General features: G+C 42.4%; 1 protein-coding gene across 1 annotated transcript in view; it reads right to left on the bottom strand.

The window, feature by feature from the left end:
• SGCD (sarcoglycan delta) overlaps nt 1-11,337 on the bottom strand; it is a 225,819-nt gene extending 214,482 nt beyond the window's left edge. The window contains exon 1 of the mRNA XM_064458539.1: nt 11,157-11,337. The gene's annotated coding sequence lies outside the window, so the exon portion shown is untranslated. The remainder of the gene's footprint in view (nt 1-11,156) is intronic.
• Nucleotides 11,338-17,000: the final 5,663 nt, after the last annotated feature.

Genomic DNA, 17,000 nt, shown 5'->3' with positions numbered 1-17,000 from the left:
AGAGCACGCGCATGCATGCGCAGAAGTCTAAAGTTGAAATTAACATACACAAACCGCATGTAAAACAATAGAACCATCCACCAATATCTGAGCAATAGTGCCTTCTGATGGCTTTTACTTAGTCCACACACCTCTTGATCTGAATCTGAACCATGCAGAGGAGAGGAGGCATGGCTGGCACATAATTGTCTTGTGAAGCTGAGACACACTCGCAGTAAATGCATGTATTATGCCCAGTCTCAGCTGCAACCTCCGGAGGCACCACATTACGTACAAAAGGAATAAAAACTAGTCCAACAGATAGCTGGGTGGCTATGACAAACAAGCCCCATAAAAATATTTAAAACGTCCTAAAACAGTTTTCTGTAACAGAGATAACATCTGCAGGATACAACATTCTTGCTGGAAGGTTTTATTTCAACACATTTGCCTCAACGACCCACTTATTGCTACAACTTTCAGACTAATGTTAAGCCAATAAAGTATTTAATTTGTACCACCAAACCTGTCTTTCATGACACATGGCCATTCCACATGGCTTTCAGGTTCTTAAATTAAATGCCTAAACGTCACAAGATGGGAAAATAAGAGACTGCTGTACAGCATCAATCCATCTCTTCCCCGTGCCCAGCCAGACCTGCGCTGCAGGGGAACGCTGCCCTTCCAGCCTCCGCTTCCACACTGTCATCAAAGGATTAAACAACAAATTTAGCCATTAGAATATTAGCAGTAAATGGTAAAAGGGTTGCCTTTGCAGCACCCCAGCGCAGCGCGTACAGCTGGGTGGGACAGCCGAGCAGGAGGAATCGCAGCGCTGAGCTGCCCGCCACAGCTGCTCTTAGTGGCAGCAGGGACCCAACCAACTGAACAGTTGGAGCTGTGAAGAGCTGTCTCCCTTTCAAAAGCCTATACTGAACACTCTTTAATATACTAATATTTTCATTGAGGTCTCTAGAGAAAAAAAAAAACAACCAAACTTCAGAATAACTCCACCTGCATAACAAAAAAAAATAATATCTGTCATTGAGCATTTTTTATCTTTGTGCCAGGAACATCATGAACATATATCTTTATAGCCAGGATTCAGTTGTTCTCAAAGTCTTTGGATTCTTTATTATTATTTTCTGTCTTTTTTAAAACTGTGCACTCTTTTTTTCCCCTTGGACATCTCCCAAAGACCAGAAGCAACTGATAGAAAATACTGCTTAGCGTGAAAGTTCATGGAGACTTCACTCTGCACAGTCTGGTGTGTTCCATATCTATTAATTATATTACTTTTTCAGTAAGATATAAGCAAGGTAAGGAGGCAGCTGCCACATGAGCTACAAGGCATGCTCAGTAAAGTGTTAGCTGCAACTTCCATGCTCAAACATGCAATGTGACAGATTTTCCATTGCAATTCAAACCTCAAAAGTGGAAAAGAAATACCATGTAAGTGAACCTCGCTTGCTCTCAAATCACTGTTAGCAAATCTGAATCTCTTTAAGCCTGGTAGTTTCAAATCAGGCCTATTTAACTTGCAAAGGTAGGTCAGGTTTTATTGATCACCTCTAATGCTTAGAAATGCACTCTCAAAAAAAAGAGAGTAATGAGAGACATAAACACACAGCTCAGTTGGCAAAGACTCACTGGAAAAATATGTGACAATATTTACAGCCTTCAAGCTATGCTGTTGTCAGCGCCATCTCTATACACACCAGAATGCGGATTACAGTCTTGCCAGTTCATACTGGAAAGGCAAAAAAAGAGCCCTAGCAGAGCGGGAGTGGATTACTATTTGTATTTACTAAAAGCACAACTGTTAACTTCCAGAATACAGTCACAGCAGCACAAGTCCATCTACTTCTCAGTTATTACTCCTCAACCTTTTTTCAATGCAATATTTTGTGCCTCCTACTCAGAGTCCATGCTATGCCCTGAATTTTGAACTACTAACAACTGGTCGGCATTATTCCAGTTGCTATAGAAATAAGGCAGGTTATTTATATTATGCTATAGAAATAAGGCAGGTTATTTATATTATGGTATCACCTAGAGGTGCATTTAATTAATCAGAGCTCCTCTACTACATCTTTCAGAGACGGACCAGAGAAGAAGCCCATTTATAATACTGATGAGGTTTTTAAATATGCAAGCGCTGACTATTTGAGGAACCCAGATTTTAAAGGAATGAGATGACAAATAAAGGAAATAAATATATGTGACCTGGCTAAAGGCCAGTGATCCACTTTTTAGCAAAGAAACAAGGGAATGCCTAAATAAAAGGAAGTGCAGCACTTTCCACCTGCACGGACAAGCACAGACCAAACACATTGCAAGATCTAGATACAGCCTTACTTGCTACAGCTGTTTGCTTCCCTTCCCTAGCTTTTCGTATAGGATTTCGCTTATGAACCGCCTCTCAGAAAAATGAAGAGTATTTTCCATGCAAAACTAAACATGATTTTCACTTTGTTATTTTTCATGCCATGCTAAAATAAAACCACAATGGATTTTCAATTGATATCAGATATATCACTCCCATTCCAACTATTAAATACTCATTTTTATGGCCTGACAGAGGTTCTAAATATAATATTTACAGAAACATAAACACAAAAAATGACTGCAGCTAATGTACCAGAACAGACACAGGATTTCTGGGTTTTATTCTACTGCAGACTTCTTGTGCAACTCAGACAAGTTCCTTAATCAATCCTTACACCCAAGCTTCTTCCTCCATCTAATCGACAGGTAAGCTGCATAAATGCATCACTGCCTAGGACGTGCTCTGGAGCTATGCTGTCAAATCGTTAGAATAAGCCAATAATAAATAGTATAAATCCTTTCATCGACTTTATGCAATTACCAAATGTTTATTAGCCTCCAAAGTGAAGGCTAATAAACCTGCTTATTTTAGCAGATAAAGTCAAATTACCTTGACTGAAGTTGGTAAGTGTTCAAAGATGAACAGCTATGGCCTCATTTGCTTTTAGTTATTTTTGATGAAATGTCAGCTCAGAAAACTGAAAGATATTTCCTAGTTATTTAGGCAATGTGAAACTTGGGCAGTTATTTTCCAGGAAACATGGCCTGCCTGACAGGTTTTAAATGAATAAAAGTGATATTATTACAATTATCATTAGAAGAAGATGTCCCTCATCAAAATGTGTCTGGATTTTAATTGACAAGGTCTGGGTTAATGCTGTGAAAATGCCAATGAAAGCAAAGCCTGTGGCTCAAACTAATTGTCAGCACTGAGCAACCTCAACCTATAACCCACCACAGATTTATCACTCTGTGCACACTGTACTCATGACAAGAAATGTTTGAATTAATCATTAACAACTAGAAATTCCTCCCAGACAGAAGGCGAGCAGAGTGCAGGGCTGCCCACCCTCCTTTCCCTTGCTCCTGAGCCAAGGAGAGGTGCCTACAAGCCTTCCTAATGAGAAAGACTTGTTTTGTTGTTATTTCACCACCTTTTCTTTTAAGAGCACTGCAGGGGAAACTTTCAGTGGTCCTGAAAGGAGGACAGAGACATTACTCTGCGAAAACTGCAGTGCATGTGTGGCTAAATTCCTCCTACCTCCCCGGCCACCCTCCCTGATCAGCTCCAGCACAGCCAGTGGGAGGACACGGCCTTCATGGAAGAGGGGACAGTGGCGAGGTATGACCACGGTGAGGTCACACACGAACACAAATCCCAATGCGGAGGCTAAGGGGCTTCCTTATTCCCAGCAATACCCACACAGTTGGTCCCCTTTGTCCAGAAAGGCCACCCAGTGCTCAGCACGCTTGCTCTCCAACCCAGCACATGCATGGTTCTTGCCCAAGGCACAGCAACTGCTACTTATTGTGCCCAGACCGCCTCTGCTGCCAATCTTTCATATGGACTCATCCAAAATAGTGGCACCAGTTTCTAGCATACCAGACTACGCAACTGAGCATCCACACTTGGGCCGTCCACCAGTTAATTCAGGGCAGGTCCCACCATGGCCACTGCAGAGCAGCCCAGTGAGCTTCCTCTGCAGTGTTGGTCATCACTTACAGGGCAGTGGGCCACACTGGTACTGAGAACAAAAGGCAGTCAAAATGCAGGAGAGAAGCCATCAAAGCATGAGATGTAAGCACTGGCACCGGATGGTGGTCCACCATGTTTTGGCAGCACCCCTGGAACAGCACAACTGTGCAGAGAAGGACTTACAGCCTCCCTACTTCAGCCACAAACTCAGTAACACTTGGGAAGGTCCCCTCAGCTGCAGTGGCAGTCAGCACCGCTTCTCCCACCCACTTCATAAATAAAACACAAAGGTGTCTGTAAAAAAAATATCTCCTGAATTCTCTTTATTTTATTTAGATTTTCTTTATCCCAGCATGCTGGTGCAAACCCTCCAGAATATTGCTGGGCAGAAGGAGAGAAGCTGAGAGGCTCCAGTACCTGACAGAGGCGTGAGGTCTGCCAGGGTAATGGCATGCTCCTAAGCCTTACGTTGCCTTTTACAGGCTTTACTCTGAATGCTTTGGTTCTCAGCTTCTCCATCTGCGTGGGTTATGGCATCATCACAACATAGCTTGAGTGCACATCAACTTGTTGGCCCCCCAGCCCAAGTCTTTACACGACGTCCAACGCAACATTAAAGAGTTCCTTCTCACACGATATTAAGACTGGAAAGCACAACAGTGTTGGGAGGAAAAGAAGAGGGGGAGTCTCCAAAAAGATCAGGGACCAGTTCCTGAGGTGGCGGGAAAGGCCACTGATGTCAAAAGGCTCCAGGCTTGTCTGGTGAGACATAAATGGAGCTACTTGCCCCACCTAGTAGAGGAAAAAAAAATTAGAAAAAATCTCCCTCTTATCAACTGAGTAGTTGGGAGAAAACAACAGACGGCATTTGCTGTGGTGAAGGAATAAGACACTACCTTGGCTTAGAGGGTGCCAGTGCCAGCAGGGTCTCTGCTGGTCCCCTCCCAGTAACTGGGAGGCTGAGACTGCTGGGGTCACTAGCCCATAACAGAAATGCTGCTCACTTCACTGTCCCTTTTCTCTCAGAGGCAAAAGGCAGTCATTTCTCCTCCCATTCACCTCCAGCTACCCCGCCTTTCTAGTTTTTGCTGTTTTCTATATATTTACTCTAGAAGCTGGAAAGCTCCCATTAAACGATGCCAACAAGAACTCTCCATTCACAGCTAACGGTTGGCTGCACACATTCTCTCTTATTTCCAAATGTTTTCAGTATGTTTCAGCTTCCCTTCATTAAACATATACATAATTATTTGCAGCGCATCTAAAGAACTTGTACAACAGGTTTGTGCTTCCAAATATAGGCTCCTGCCTGCAAAAACTCAGCATGACAGCACTAGAAAGAGGCTTGTGTCGATCAGGAGTTAGAGCTCAGGTGGAGGAAACTGGAAGCCACACCATCATGATTTCAGGGAGTGGAGTGACTTCCACCAGGCAGCAATTTGGCCCTTTACAAAATCCTAGGTATTTTTTAGAGCATCACCCCTCAGTTAACCATCAAAGTAGTCAGGAGCTTTGAGCATTTTTCATTATAAAAATGTGCAGAGTGGGGAATTCTAGTACCTTAACTGAAATCTTGAACACCCTACAGGATCTTTCTAGTCTAAAGAGGCACTTAATACAGCGAAGTATCTCTGTAACACTTCACACCAGTTACTCTTGTGGCTTTGCAAGGCCATTTCCATTGCACACTTCAATATCCTTTAGACTAAGCAAAGGCTTCATTGAGGAAAGTTACAACAAATGCTCATTTCTTTAGCTAAACCCCAAATAGTCACTTACAAAAGTTGTCAGGGCTTTCCAAAATCCTAACTCTTTCAGGCTCTTTCATGCATCCTACAGAACTATCTAAGGAAGGACATCTTCGGCACTTAAATTGTGCTGTGCTGGTTCTTGAGCTAGCAGGACCCAGCTTGCAATTACGAGACCGGAACAGCTCCTAAGGCACACACGGTGCTCGGGCTTCCAGCAATTATTTCTGTGATCCTTAAGACAGAGTTTGTTCAGGGACAGAACTGCTCCTTTAGGTAATTACATTCCCAGGGCTACACAGTGCCTGTCAAACTCACCGCCCTCTGCATCATAGGCCAGTTTTTGTGGATCATTATGAAACAAATATGTCACCCTGAAGGATGAAAATATAACAAGCTGTAGCTTATCTGAACCTGAACATTACCAAGTCACCACTATAAAGAAACACAAACTGTTGCACCCTGACTGCATATGGGACATGGGTGACTTCCCATCATGCACGCAGGCCTTTATCAACTCGGATGCAATATTAAGCTAACATTTGTCCAACGAAAGGTAAAAATTACTGTCTGGGTGGTGTCACAGCTGCAGGCAGAGCAGTAAAGGCTCTTAGAGCATCCTGAATGATCAGTCCCACATGTGACATTCTCCACTAAGCTTTGTTCTGGCAACATTCCCACTATTCAAGGAAGGAAATGCAGTATTCTCCTCCTTTTTGTCTGCGAGCTTGGATGTAAAGCTTGGAAAGCAGAAGTGCCTTAACCATGTGGGAGGAGGATGGTAGTTCATAATTAATTTTCCACATCAACTGTTGGCCGCCCTCCTCTTCCTCTCTTCTAGGCTGCAAACTGCCAGTGGATACTTATCCAAAGAGCAGACACGCCACAGAGCAAAAAGTGTGATTATTATTAGTTAATACTTTAAAGTGTGTGCTAGACAAAAATAAGAGGTAAGTGTGCCTGGGTGCAGTGAGAGCAGTACCGGTGCAAAGGCAGCCCTGCCTGAAGCTGCTTATCATCTAAGAGATGCAAAAATGAAGGGGATAGAAAAGCAGGATGGGGAGAGTGAGACAGATAGGAGAAGGCTGCAAGCAGGTAGGGAAACACATTCTCAGAAGAAGGTTTTAAGCCAGGTGATTTCAAACCAACTGCAACCCAAAGAAACGCCCTTTTCCACCCCAGTAGGACTCTGCCCAAGATAGGGCCCCCGAGGGCTGCCAAGCAGCAGCTCTGCAGAGGACAAAGGGCTCCAAACCACTTTGTCTTCTGAGAGGAAGAAGCTTTACTCCATCCAGACTGTGGTTAGCATTTTCCACCACTCTGTCTCCAAATTTCTCAAAGACCAGAGTGCAAAGTAATTACAGGGAGGATGTTGGTCCTCACAGGAGAAAGGCCTTCAGAAGAAATAAACAACTACTTTATCATGCTCTCTGAAGCAACACTACAAAATCCAGAGTCCAGAAGGCAGAGGCACAGGCTGACAGGCCAGGAACAAGCCCATTTGTATGACTTCGGGCAGATCCCCCGACTTCTTGGTACTTCAAAGTACAGGTGAAGGACTATTATATTACTGTTCTGTGATTGATATCTTAAGAATCTCATGTTAGTTTTGGACTTTCTTATTTTCTTTCAGAAATTCAACTCAGTTCAGCTGCTGATATCAGCTTTTTAATTCATTTTACACCAAGATATTTGTTATCAGAAATTGTGCTTTGATATGTGTCAGGTTGATGGATTCAATAAAAGCCCTGTCAGGAGAAGTTGAGTGAATAGGGTTGCAGAAGTGGTGTCATCAAGGGAATTGATATGTTAACAGCCAGTCTGCTGATCTCGCAACAAAACATGCAAACGTAATAGCCATTTTATTTCCTCACCCTGGCAAAACAGTTCAGAGAAACACTAGAAAATATTTGCATAAGTATTACTCATACAAACGAGCTTAGCACGCTGATAAAATACGTACGTAAAAAGAGATCCTACATGCTGTCCCGTTTTCCTATTTGGTGTGCAAAATGCAGTCAAGAAGAAGAAGAAAGGCTTTATTCAAAATAAAGCTTTGAATTTAACTTCGGGAATTTAAGAAAACATCCCATGACGCTCCAGCTGAACTTGTCCTTCAATAATGTAGGACAGTTTCACTGGCACATTTTCACCCACATCCAGTAGACCTGCACCCCTCATCAAGCCATTGGAAAGTGGCATCAAGGTTGGACTTTGACATCCAAACCTAGAGGCATATAAAATCAGTGTTTGTTCCTCATTTCATAAATGAAATCACATAAGAAGAAAGACAGATCTAAGGAGAGAAATAATAACTTCTTATCAGACCACGTAATACAGGGAGTGAGAAAAGGACACCTGCCCACTGCTCTGCTATAGGTCAAGAAGGACTTGGATATGCAAACTCTCTGCTTCACCTGTATCAGACTATCACAGCTGCAACATTACCTCTGCACTGTCCTGTAATACAAAGAGATTTTTTTAGCTTGAACTGATTTACAGAACTTTTGGGAATGCTAAAAATAAATGTGATGTTGAGATTCAGCTTTTTAAAAAGAGAAATAGTATTAGAGCCTAAACAAAGCAAAGGGAAAAGTTCCAAAGCAATTCATCTGAAAAAGGTGAATTACATTGAAGATTTATGTCCATGTAATGAAGACAATTAATTGCCACGAGATCCATAAAGCACATTAAATGAACAGGGTTTTTTTTCCAATTCTACTTGTGAGATAAAATTTATTAACTATGTTTAATGGCTACTTAAAATTTTTCTCTTACATACTTATTAAATGTGCTTTTTCAGCAGAACAGAGCATTTTACTAACCGGATTCTACTAATCTAAAAAATGACCAATTTAAGAAGAAAATATTACTCTGCATGTTATCTACAGATCCGTTTAAAATAATTCCTTGCACAAGAAGATTGCCATCACCACAATTGCGTAAATGCTGCTAAAAGGTAATCTGCTTGTCTCACATGAGCAAACAATGTTCTGCTGCAAAGATGAATGAGTTCAGCTAACATTATTTGGACATATGTTGCCATTTCCAGCAGAGATACAGAGCAAAGGTGGGTACTGATGTCATCTGGTGTTACTGTAATCACTTAATTAAAAATCCCTCTACTTGGAAGAGCAAGACACATGGAGGAAACTGGCTTAGATGGGAGCAGTGACCTCAAATGGATCCACATTCCAGCCTTACTCTTTGCCCTGTTGACTCAGAAGCTCAGCTAAGGCTGTCTTCGTGCCTCCAGCTGAGGGTATCAGAGGCACCTTTTGCACTTTTGACTGCATGCAAATCAGAGCCAGATGTCTACTGCTTAAAAGTGACCTAGAAGCGACCCTGTTCCTTATTCACCACCTGTAAAATGGGGATAAGTAGCACTTTTGTCTTACAAAGGTCAAGTTTCCATAAATGCAATCTTTCCTTAAATAAAAACCAAGTTTTTAGATCTGGCGGTCACAAAGTAAAATGCAAAAGTATAACCGAAGTCCAACCTAGAGTTTAACGCCTAAATAACAGTTTGCGTAAAACAACTGTATGGAAAATGCTCTTTGTCCTCTGAAACTGTGAGGTTCTGCAAAGTCCTGCACAACCTCTGCACTGGAGTACTACTCATGCTGCAGCCTGAGACGTGAATCTTAGACCCAGAGTTGGACCGACTTGGGTGGGAAGGATGTGGGGAGCTCATCTCACCACCATCCTGCCCAAGGCAGGGTCAGCACTACGGTCATGCCAGCAACCAACTGTTCTGGTGCGGATCTTCGCGTGCCCTGGGGCACCCTGCATACCCAGCAAAACACATACGTTCACTGCAAGGAAGATTTACAAACTTTCACCTACAAACCTCATACAGAAACAGGAATAAAAAAATTGTTGTGATGTCTACATTATAATAGTGCAAAATATTTCTCTGCAAGAGTCAAGAAGCCCTCTTGATTACGAAATACCTCTCCTACAGCTTTCCCCTTTAGGTACTGTAATCACAAGAGCAGCAGCTTGGAAATAAACAAAAGTGAAGATGATAACAAAAGCATGAGCAATGTTTAACAACCTCCTCTTCTAGAAACAAGGTGCCGCCACAGCAGACAGACAAACAGAGCAAGCACTGCAGCAGTTTAATGATGGGAACCCTCTACTCCCCGACATCAATGTTGTTTTCCTGAAACGCCTGTAAAAATTAACAGCATATGCTGTGGTTAGAACAGAATTTTCTTGTCCCTCAACATTTAAAAGGTAAGCACCCAATTTAAGCTGTTCCCACCAACCTTTCCTGCAGTTGCTGGGGTCAGGCAGTCTCCAGACCAGCAGAGCTTTGCTGAAGCATGAGAGTTTGAGCCTACAGTTTCCAGAGGTAACACTACTGGTACAACCATATCAAAAGCAGAACAATGCACACGTACCTGGATGCCTCATGTTTTCTTAGAGACTTTTAGGAAAGTCTTGACTTTTTTTTTTTCTTTTTTCTTTTCTTCCTTTCCACTAGCACCAAGTACAGGTGTTACATTGCAGCTGTACTTTTCTCAACAAGCCTATACTGCTGGTTCAGTCATGGAAGAGAAGTCAATACCCATGTGTTAAATGAAAAAGGATATAGCATCATCTGATACCATTCTACTGAGATCTGAGAACCAATACTTTAAATTTTGGGTTGTTTTTTTTTAATCAGCAAACCTCGTCTCCACAGAAAAATCTTGGCCTAGATAAAAGCAGCTGTATTATCAGAGGCTATATTAACCTAAATGCTTCCATAGCACAAGCTTTGTCCACGATACATTCCACAAGTCCTGGTCCTCAATTTCTTGTTAAAAGATATGTTGCATATTGCCTTGCTACAGTTACAGCATAGCCAAAGCAATGCTTGCGTGGATCTGTGAACCTTCACACATGCAAAAATTTTAAGTGCTACACAACAAAGGGGGCAACATATGATTATGCAAGAAATTGGTATCATTTTCATCCTTGGCAAACAAGAAGAATATACAAAGCACAAAGAAAAGCACGGGGCTGTATTACAAATGGGCTACTTCAGCGTCATTTATTCTTTCTGTCTCTGACCCTCTGAACTGCAGACATTAGCGGAACAAAACAAGTGGGACTTTCAGAATGCGGCTGCCTATCACCAAGTATACATCACCAACAGCAAAACACAACCATCAGCAAGCATTTTATTGAATAAAGCACTTGATATAAACACATACCCCCTCAAGCCCAAGACTTTAAAAACACTTCACTTTTGATGAACGCCATCCAGATTCAGGGAGAGCAAAGGTTATTTACAGAGGCAGTATGAGCACGGACGTATACAGCAATAAACACGAAGGCTGCTAATTTTCCATTGTACCCATCTGTAGCTACCCACAAAAGAGCAAAAAGACAAGAGCAGTGGGAAAATGACATACCTTACCAAGCCTGAATGTTGGACACAACTCGTTTCAGAGCAACATTGGTGTGAAGGTAAGTTCCTCAGGCGACCACCAACCGCAATTCCTTTCTGAGCTCCCCAGAGGCTCCAGCTCCCCCTTGTCCGTGTCCCTGAGGAAGATGCAGTGTCCTCCAGTATTTCAGAGCCTCAGCTGCAAAAGGTGCTGTTCAGAAAAAGGAAAGAGAAGAAGGTGTGGCATTAAATTCTAGGGTCAGTTGTTTGGCAGCTTCAATGAAGAACATAAGACAACATCGGATAGGAACGAAATGTCAAGGCAGGACAAAGAGTCGGTGACAATCCATCATGCATGGCACCTTCGGAGGGCAATCTTTGAATTCAAGAACTGTAGTGCAAAGCTATTCCTGCTTTACAGTACTTTGTGTCCCTACACCAGGAAATGAATGGCAGCCCAGCTGCTTTTTATTCCAGTCTAATATTGTAATAAGAAAGTAATACACTTCTCCATAGGGAATATTTTAATTAATTATGGCATTTCTGCAGAATAACAGGACTTTCATATTAAAAGCAGAGACTTCACCTCAGTCTTAATACTTTGCACTGGTGGAATGGTGCCCATTCAAGGAATTCCAAGCTCCTAAACAAGCAATCACATTAGGACCTTAGAGCTGCTGGGAAGCAGTGACTGTCAGCCCAATATGCAGCAATGCGTTCCTGAAGTTCAGCCTCCAAAACAATTGTCAGAGACAGATAAATGGCCTGAGCTTTTCTGGGAGGGTGGGGGCTCGGCATCGCCAAGTTTTCTAGCTCACTATCACTCCTAGAGGCTCTTGGTGTTTCCGAGAGGTCAGGCCCTGGCGCTGAACATGGATGTGGGAGCCTCACTGCGGACACCCAGGTGAGAAGCAAGTGATAGAGACAACCACCTGGCAGCAACGCTGCCAGCAACCAAAAACCTTAGAGAAGCACCAAGAAGTTCAAACATTCATTGCTGTCATTGCATTAAACAATCCCTAACCCCTGACACGTGGGAAACCACTCAAAGCACCATCCTTCCCCCACCCAGACAACAAAGCCTGCAAAGCAAAACCAGGCAGAGCAGCAGAAAGCAGGTGAGGACTGAGCAAAGAGCAGGATCCACCCTCTCTAGGTCAGATACACAGGCACTAGGGGGTTTGCATCCTTAAACTGGGCTTAGAGACACTTTGTCTAACATGAACTCAACACAGTGGCCACGAACGTATTCTAACTTTGCTAGAAATGCAAAAAGAACAAAGGAAAAAGGAAAGAAAAAAAAACAGACATGCAGACACATTTATTCCTTAGAGCTTCTGGGCTTGCAAGAAGGAAGATTTCAGTAATCAGCATGTAAAACTGTCCATACTGAAAGATAGCATCATACTGCTGTCTTTTTCTTTATTGTTTTTACCAAAAGTCCGCATAGCAAGCATGGTCACACAGATCAGAACAATCAAATATATTTACTTTATTTAGCAATAATTACTTCTCTGGACCTTGTATAAGTGGTTTATGTTACATACCACACCTGAAGGCTCTACAGGTGGAACAGCTTGTGAGATACCCACAACAGGAGTCAGGACAGCAAAGCCTAGCCCTGCATTTCTTGGCACACATTTACAGAACTTCTGCCTCTCTTAAACTCAGACATGAAGGACAGAAGTGGACCTTCACAGTTCCTGTTCTCTTCCAGGCTAACCATGAAAAATCAGACTGCCAACTGAAACGGCCACGGAATGACTTATGGGTACAGGAATGGCTGATGCTGCAGGTAGCAGCAAGACCTAATTCTACTACTTTTAAGGGACTTGTATCTCTGGAAACCACAGTTACAATTAATTTTTAATTTTTACTCTTATATCGTAACACAAAATAGTCACAAAGAAAATCAGTGCTACATTTTTGTGCATTAACTATAGCATCAGCTGAGTTGAGAAATAGTAGTAACAATAACAAGACCATATCATCACTGCAAGCTGAGTGCAGGAGCCTGGTCTCAGGTTGGAAAAGATGTGTTTTTGAAAGCTCCTACTTAGTACAGCTTGCCAACGCTCATCTGAAGCAAATCTCTTTGGTAAGAAGTTGGCATTTTGCCTCAATATGCTGCTATGCATGCACAAACAGTTTCTGTATTGTCTGGATTCCTGCACTGCTGGGTGGATCAAAAATTGCAGCACAGGCAGAAGCATGCACTTCCAGCTCTTGGGGAAGACAAAAAAAAACCAAACCAACAAAACTGCCCTCACTTCTAACCGCTACCGTTACGGGAATGAGAGCACAGCAGCAGCAAGCTGGAAAATATTGCTGCTAAGCCGCTGCCTGATCCAGACTGAAAGCATGGAGCACTATGAGGATGCGGTAATGAGGGAGGATGGGAACTAGCAGGAGGTGTGGACATGGAGGGGAAGACAACTTTGGTCGTGAAAAAATGCAATGACTTTGCACTGTTCCCAACTCTTGCTGGGAACTCCTGCTCCCAAGCACTTGCTGCGGACATCCCTCACCCCCATGGTGCAACATAATGAAATGAAATCTGTGGCTGGGATTCCTGCAAGCAGCAAGGTGAGGATGCTCCAGCCTGAATGCAACGTGCTTCCTCCACACTGATGATGTGCACAGAGGGAAGGAGGCAGACCAGCAACCATTCCTAGTCAACAATATAGTAAGGTAAATGTCTACTAAAAACTAATGCAAGGAAACCCTCATGAGCTATAATTTGTGTTGGCTCAGAACCTTCAGGGGGTGGGTGGAGGGGAAAAAAAAAAAGGGATGTATGCCAGTCCAGTTCCCTATATCTGCGTGATTTTGCAGAAAACCCTCCTCACATTCAGTGAGCCACTACTGACATGGTGGTCAGTGTCCTAGCAGGCAACAGGTTTCCTCCTCAGTCATGGAACCTGGAGAGCCCATCACTGCTCCTGAGATGCTCCTCAGAGCTCCTTGACTTTGGCCAGCTCTAGTGAGCAGCTGCCCTGAGGGCTGGAAAAGCCCGGGCTGACGGGCCGTGGGAGCTGCTGCCCAAGCCCAGAGCCATCCCATGCTGCAGAGCGAGACAGACACCAGCATCCCTGATAAAAAACCATTCATTTCAGTCTGCAGCTGCTGTAGAAGCTGGCACTGCACCTACCTGAAACCAAACCAAGTGCGAACCTACAGGTACGCCCTACGTACTTGTACTAGAAATTGTGCAATTTCAGTTAGTTTTCGTTCTAAAACTTTGTGCATCCCCACACTCCTTTGATCAGACATGTGGAGGTAACTGCCAACAAACTACAAATTACTTTCATTATCCCACCACTTCAGATTTTTACATTCATTTTCTGGAGTCTTGGATTAAATATTCAGGCGCTTTCCTAAATTAACATAGTTAAGTGGTATCAGATCAGTCTTCAAGTCACAAAAGCAGGCATATAGATGTTCTCATTAATCAGAAAAGGCAGACGACATTTTTTCCAGTAAAAAGAGAGTATTTCCCTTGGAGGAACCTCAGTCCTTTACTGGTAGAAAGCATGAATTATACAAAATAACTATACAATTTAGATGTAAAAAATCAGATCAAATATTAAATTTGAAGACATCACTTCTATCTTGAGATGTTCCCAGACCACAAATTAATGAAGGCTGGGAGACTCTCTCACAGGAAGCCTTGCCATACCTTTGCCCTGTTCTTATATGCTTCTTTAGGCATCTGCTATAGATCACTGTCAGGGTGGGGACAGGAGCCGACTGGACCCTTATCTGACCCAGCACAGTCATCCTTGTATTTCGGTGTCATACAGCTTAAGGTGCAGCGTGGGCCTTGTGGCTAGGTATGACAATATTGGTGAGCATTTGCAGCTTTATATATTGGGCAAAAAGAGGCATCTATAAGTGAATGACATATTTGCAAGCAAATATTACAGTATAGCAGATATTCAAATTAGTGTTAGCTAGTCTCATAAAAAATTAATTATAACCTACCTAACTGCAATTGAAGAAATTAGTTGGGCTTAGAAAAGATTAAATATTTAAAGAGTCTGGTGACTTAAAAATAATTGAAACCGTATCTCCTTGCTTAAATATTTATTTTATTTTTACTGCTAGTATGACCATGAAGAAATCAAAACCCCATATGTGCATGCACCCATGCAGACCTGCACACCACACTCAGGTATATGTAACATATTCATATATAGTCTTATAACTTCCCCCTTTCCCTATAGCTAAACTTGGGTAAACATGTTTGACTAATACAGAGCAGCTCCAGTGGTAGAGCCAGAAGAAAGGCTGTGAAACAAGCAAGGGAAAACACATTTTTATTGCTAAGTATTTAACAAGGTCAACCTCCTATGTAAATGCAGAAGAAAAGATCCCACAGCAGACTCTGAACACAGCAGGGGATTACACCAATTCATTAGCAGGTATATCTTCTAATTACAGCCTTGGGCATTAGTCCCCATACAGCCGAGCAGGCAACAGCTGCTGCATTTTGCCATATCCTCAGGATCAAGCTCACTGTTTTCTAGTGAGCTTCAGGACAGCATGGCTTAATGCAATCCCACCACACTAGCTTCGGCCAAAAGCAAGGGTATACAGTTATCTCAAAGGATGCTCCTGACTCCTCACAGCTCCTCAAATCCGAAGAGAAGCCAGCTTCTACATTTTATGGGATTTGTTCCTCTGCTCCTGCCGCGTCAAGGAACTGTAGGATCAATAACTCATCCTGTCAGTTCCATCTCTGGTAAAGATCTCACATTAATTCAGTGTAAAGGTGACACTGGTGAAGAACAGAATAAAACGAGACTTTGAATCCCTCCTTTCAGAAGGCTAATGGTAAAAAATTGGTAGCAATGCAACTTTGGCACCTTTCCAACTATAACACTTAGAGCACTGCCCACGACCGTGTCCTAGACATACTTTGTCATTCACAATGGCTCAGTAGAAAACATAAATAAAACAGAAGTCGCCAGCACTACGGGCATTCAGCTGTTCTGAGGGGTTTTTTCCCTTCCTTGCCAACAAAACAAATAGTGAAACAGCAGAACTGCAATTCGAGTGATAACATCTGCAATAGGAAATTTAGCGGAGGTTGGTGGTGTGATGGAGTTCCTCAGGAAATGAACTCAATTTAAAAATTGAGGCAATAATAAAATGAAGAATACATTGACTTAAGATTAATATATTGGAATACTGTGATGTTGCTGAACATCAGCGTTGGTTTTTGTCATCCAATTGCAAACTAAGGGTATCCAGGAAAAAGAAAGTAACAGCAGTGATTAACCATGCTTCTTGTATGAACTGTTCCCATTATAAGAGTATTAATGTTACATCACGAGGATCAAAAGTATGGTTAATATCTTGCGAGGTTAGAAAAAAAATGCTAAGACAGTGCACAAGTCTTGCTGCTTCTACATATGAGTAAATAATTTCTGGAAGTGGAATCCAAGAAATTCAGTGGAAATACTTCCAATCTGAACTAAAGCATGCATGCTGAGGAAAGGCATTTACATTAACGATGGCTCCTTCTCAAGTTCAAAAGCATTAAGTTGCAGGCTACTGTCTGTCTAGCTGCTAACACTGCATTATACTATTAAGGTTTTTTATTGTTATTACTCCTACTACTACTACAGTCTGGTTACACTATAAAGTAAGATCTCTTGGGCTCCTTAGATTCAGATATTTACATCTGCCCTTGTACTGAAGCTCTTTCACGAGATTATTGTTTCTTCTGTCACTTCAACTGAAAGCAATGATAAAGTTATAGCAATACATATATCCTTGTTGAACAATGCTTTCAAAGGGTTGGAAGAACATTCATAGGAAAAAAGCAACACTTAACTGATTTCCTGGATTTAGAAGAGAATGA

This window comes from Phalacrocorax carbo, chromosome 8, assembly GCF_963921805.1.
Source record: "Phalacrocorax carbo chromosome 8, bPhaCar2.1, whole genome shotgun sequence".
Taxonomy (NCBI): domain Eukaryota; kingdom Metazoa; phylum Chordata; class Aves; order Suliformes; family Phalacrocoracidae; genus Phalacrocorax; species Phalacrocorax carbo.
This window is presented reverse-complemented; position numbering and strand designations above follow the sequence as displayed.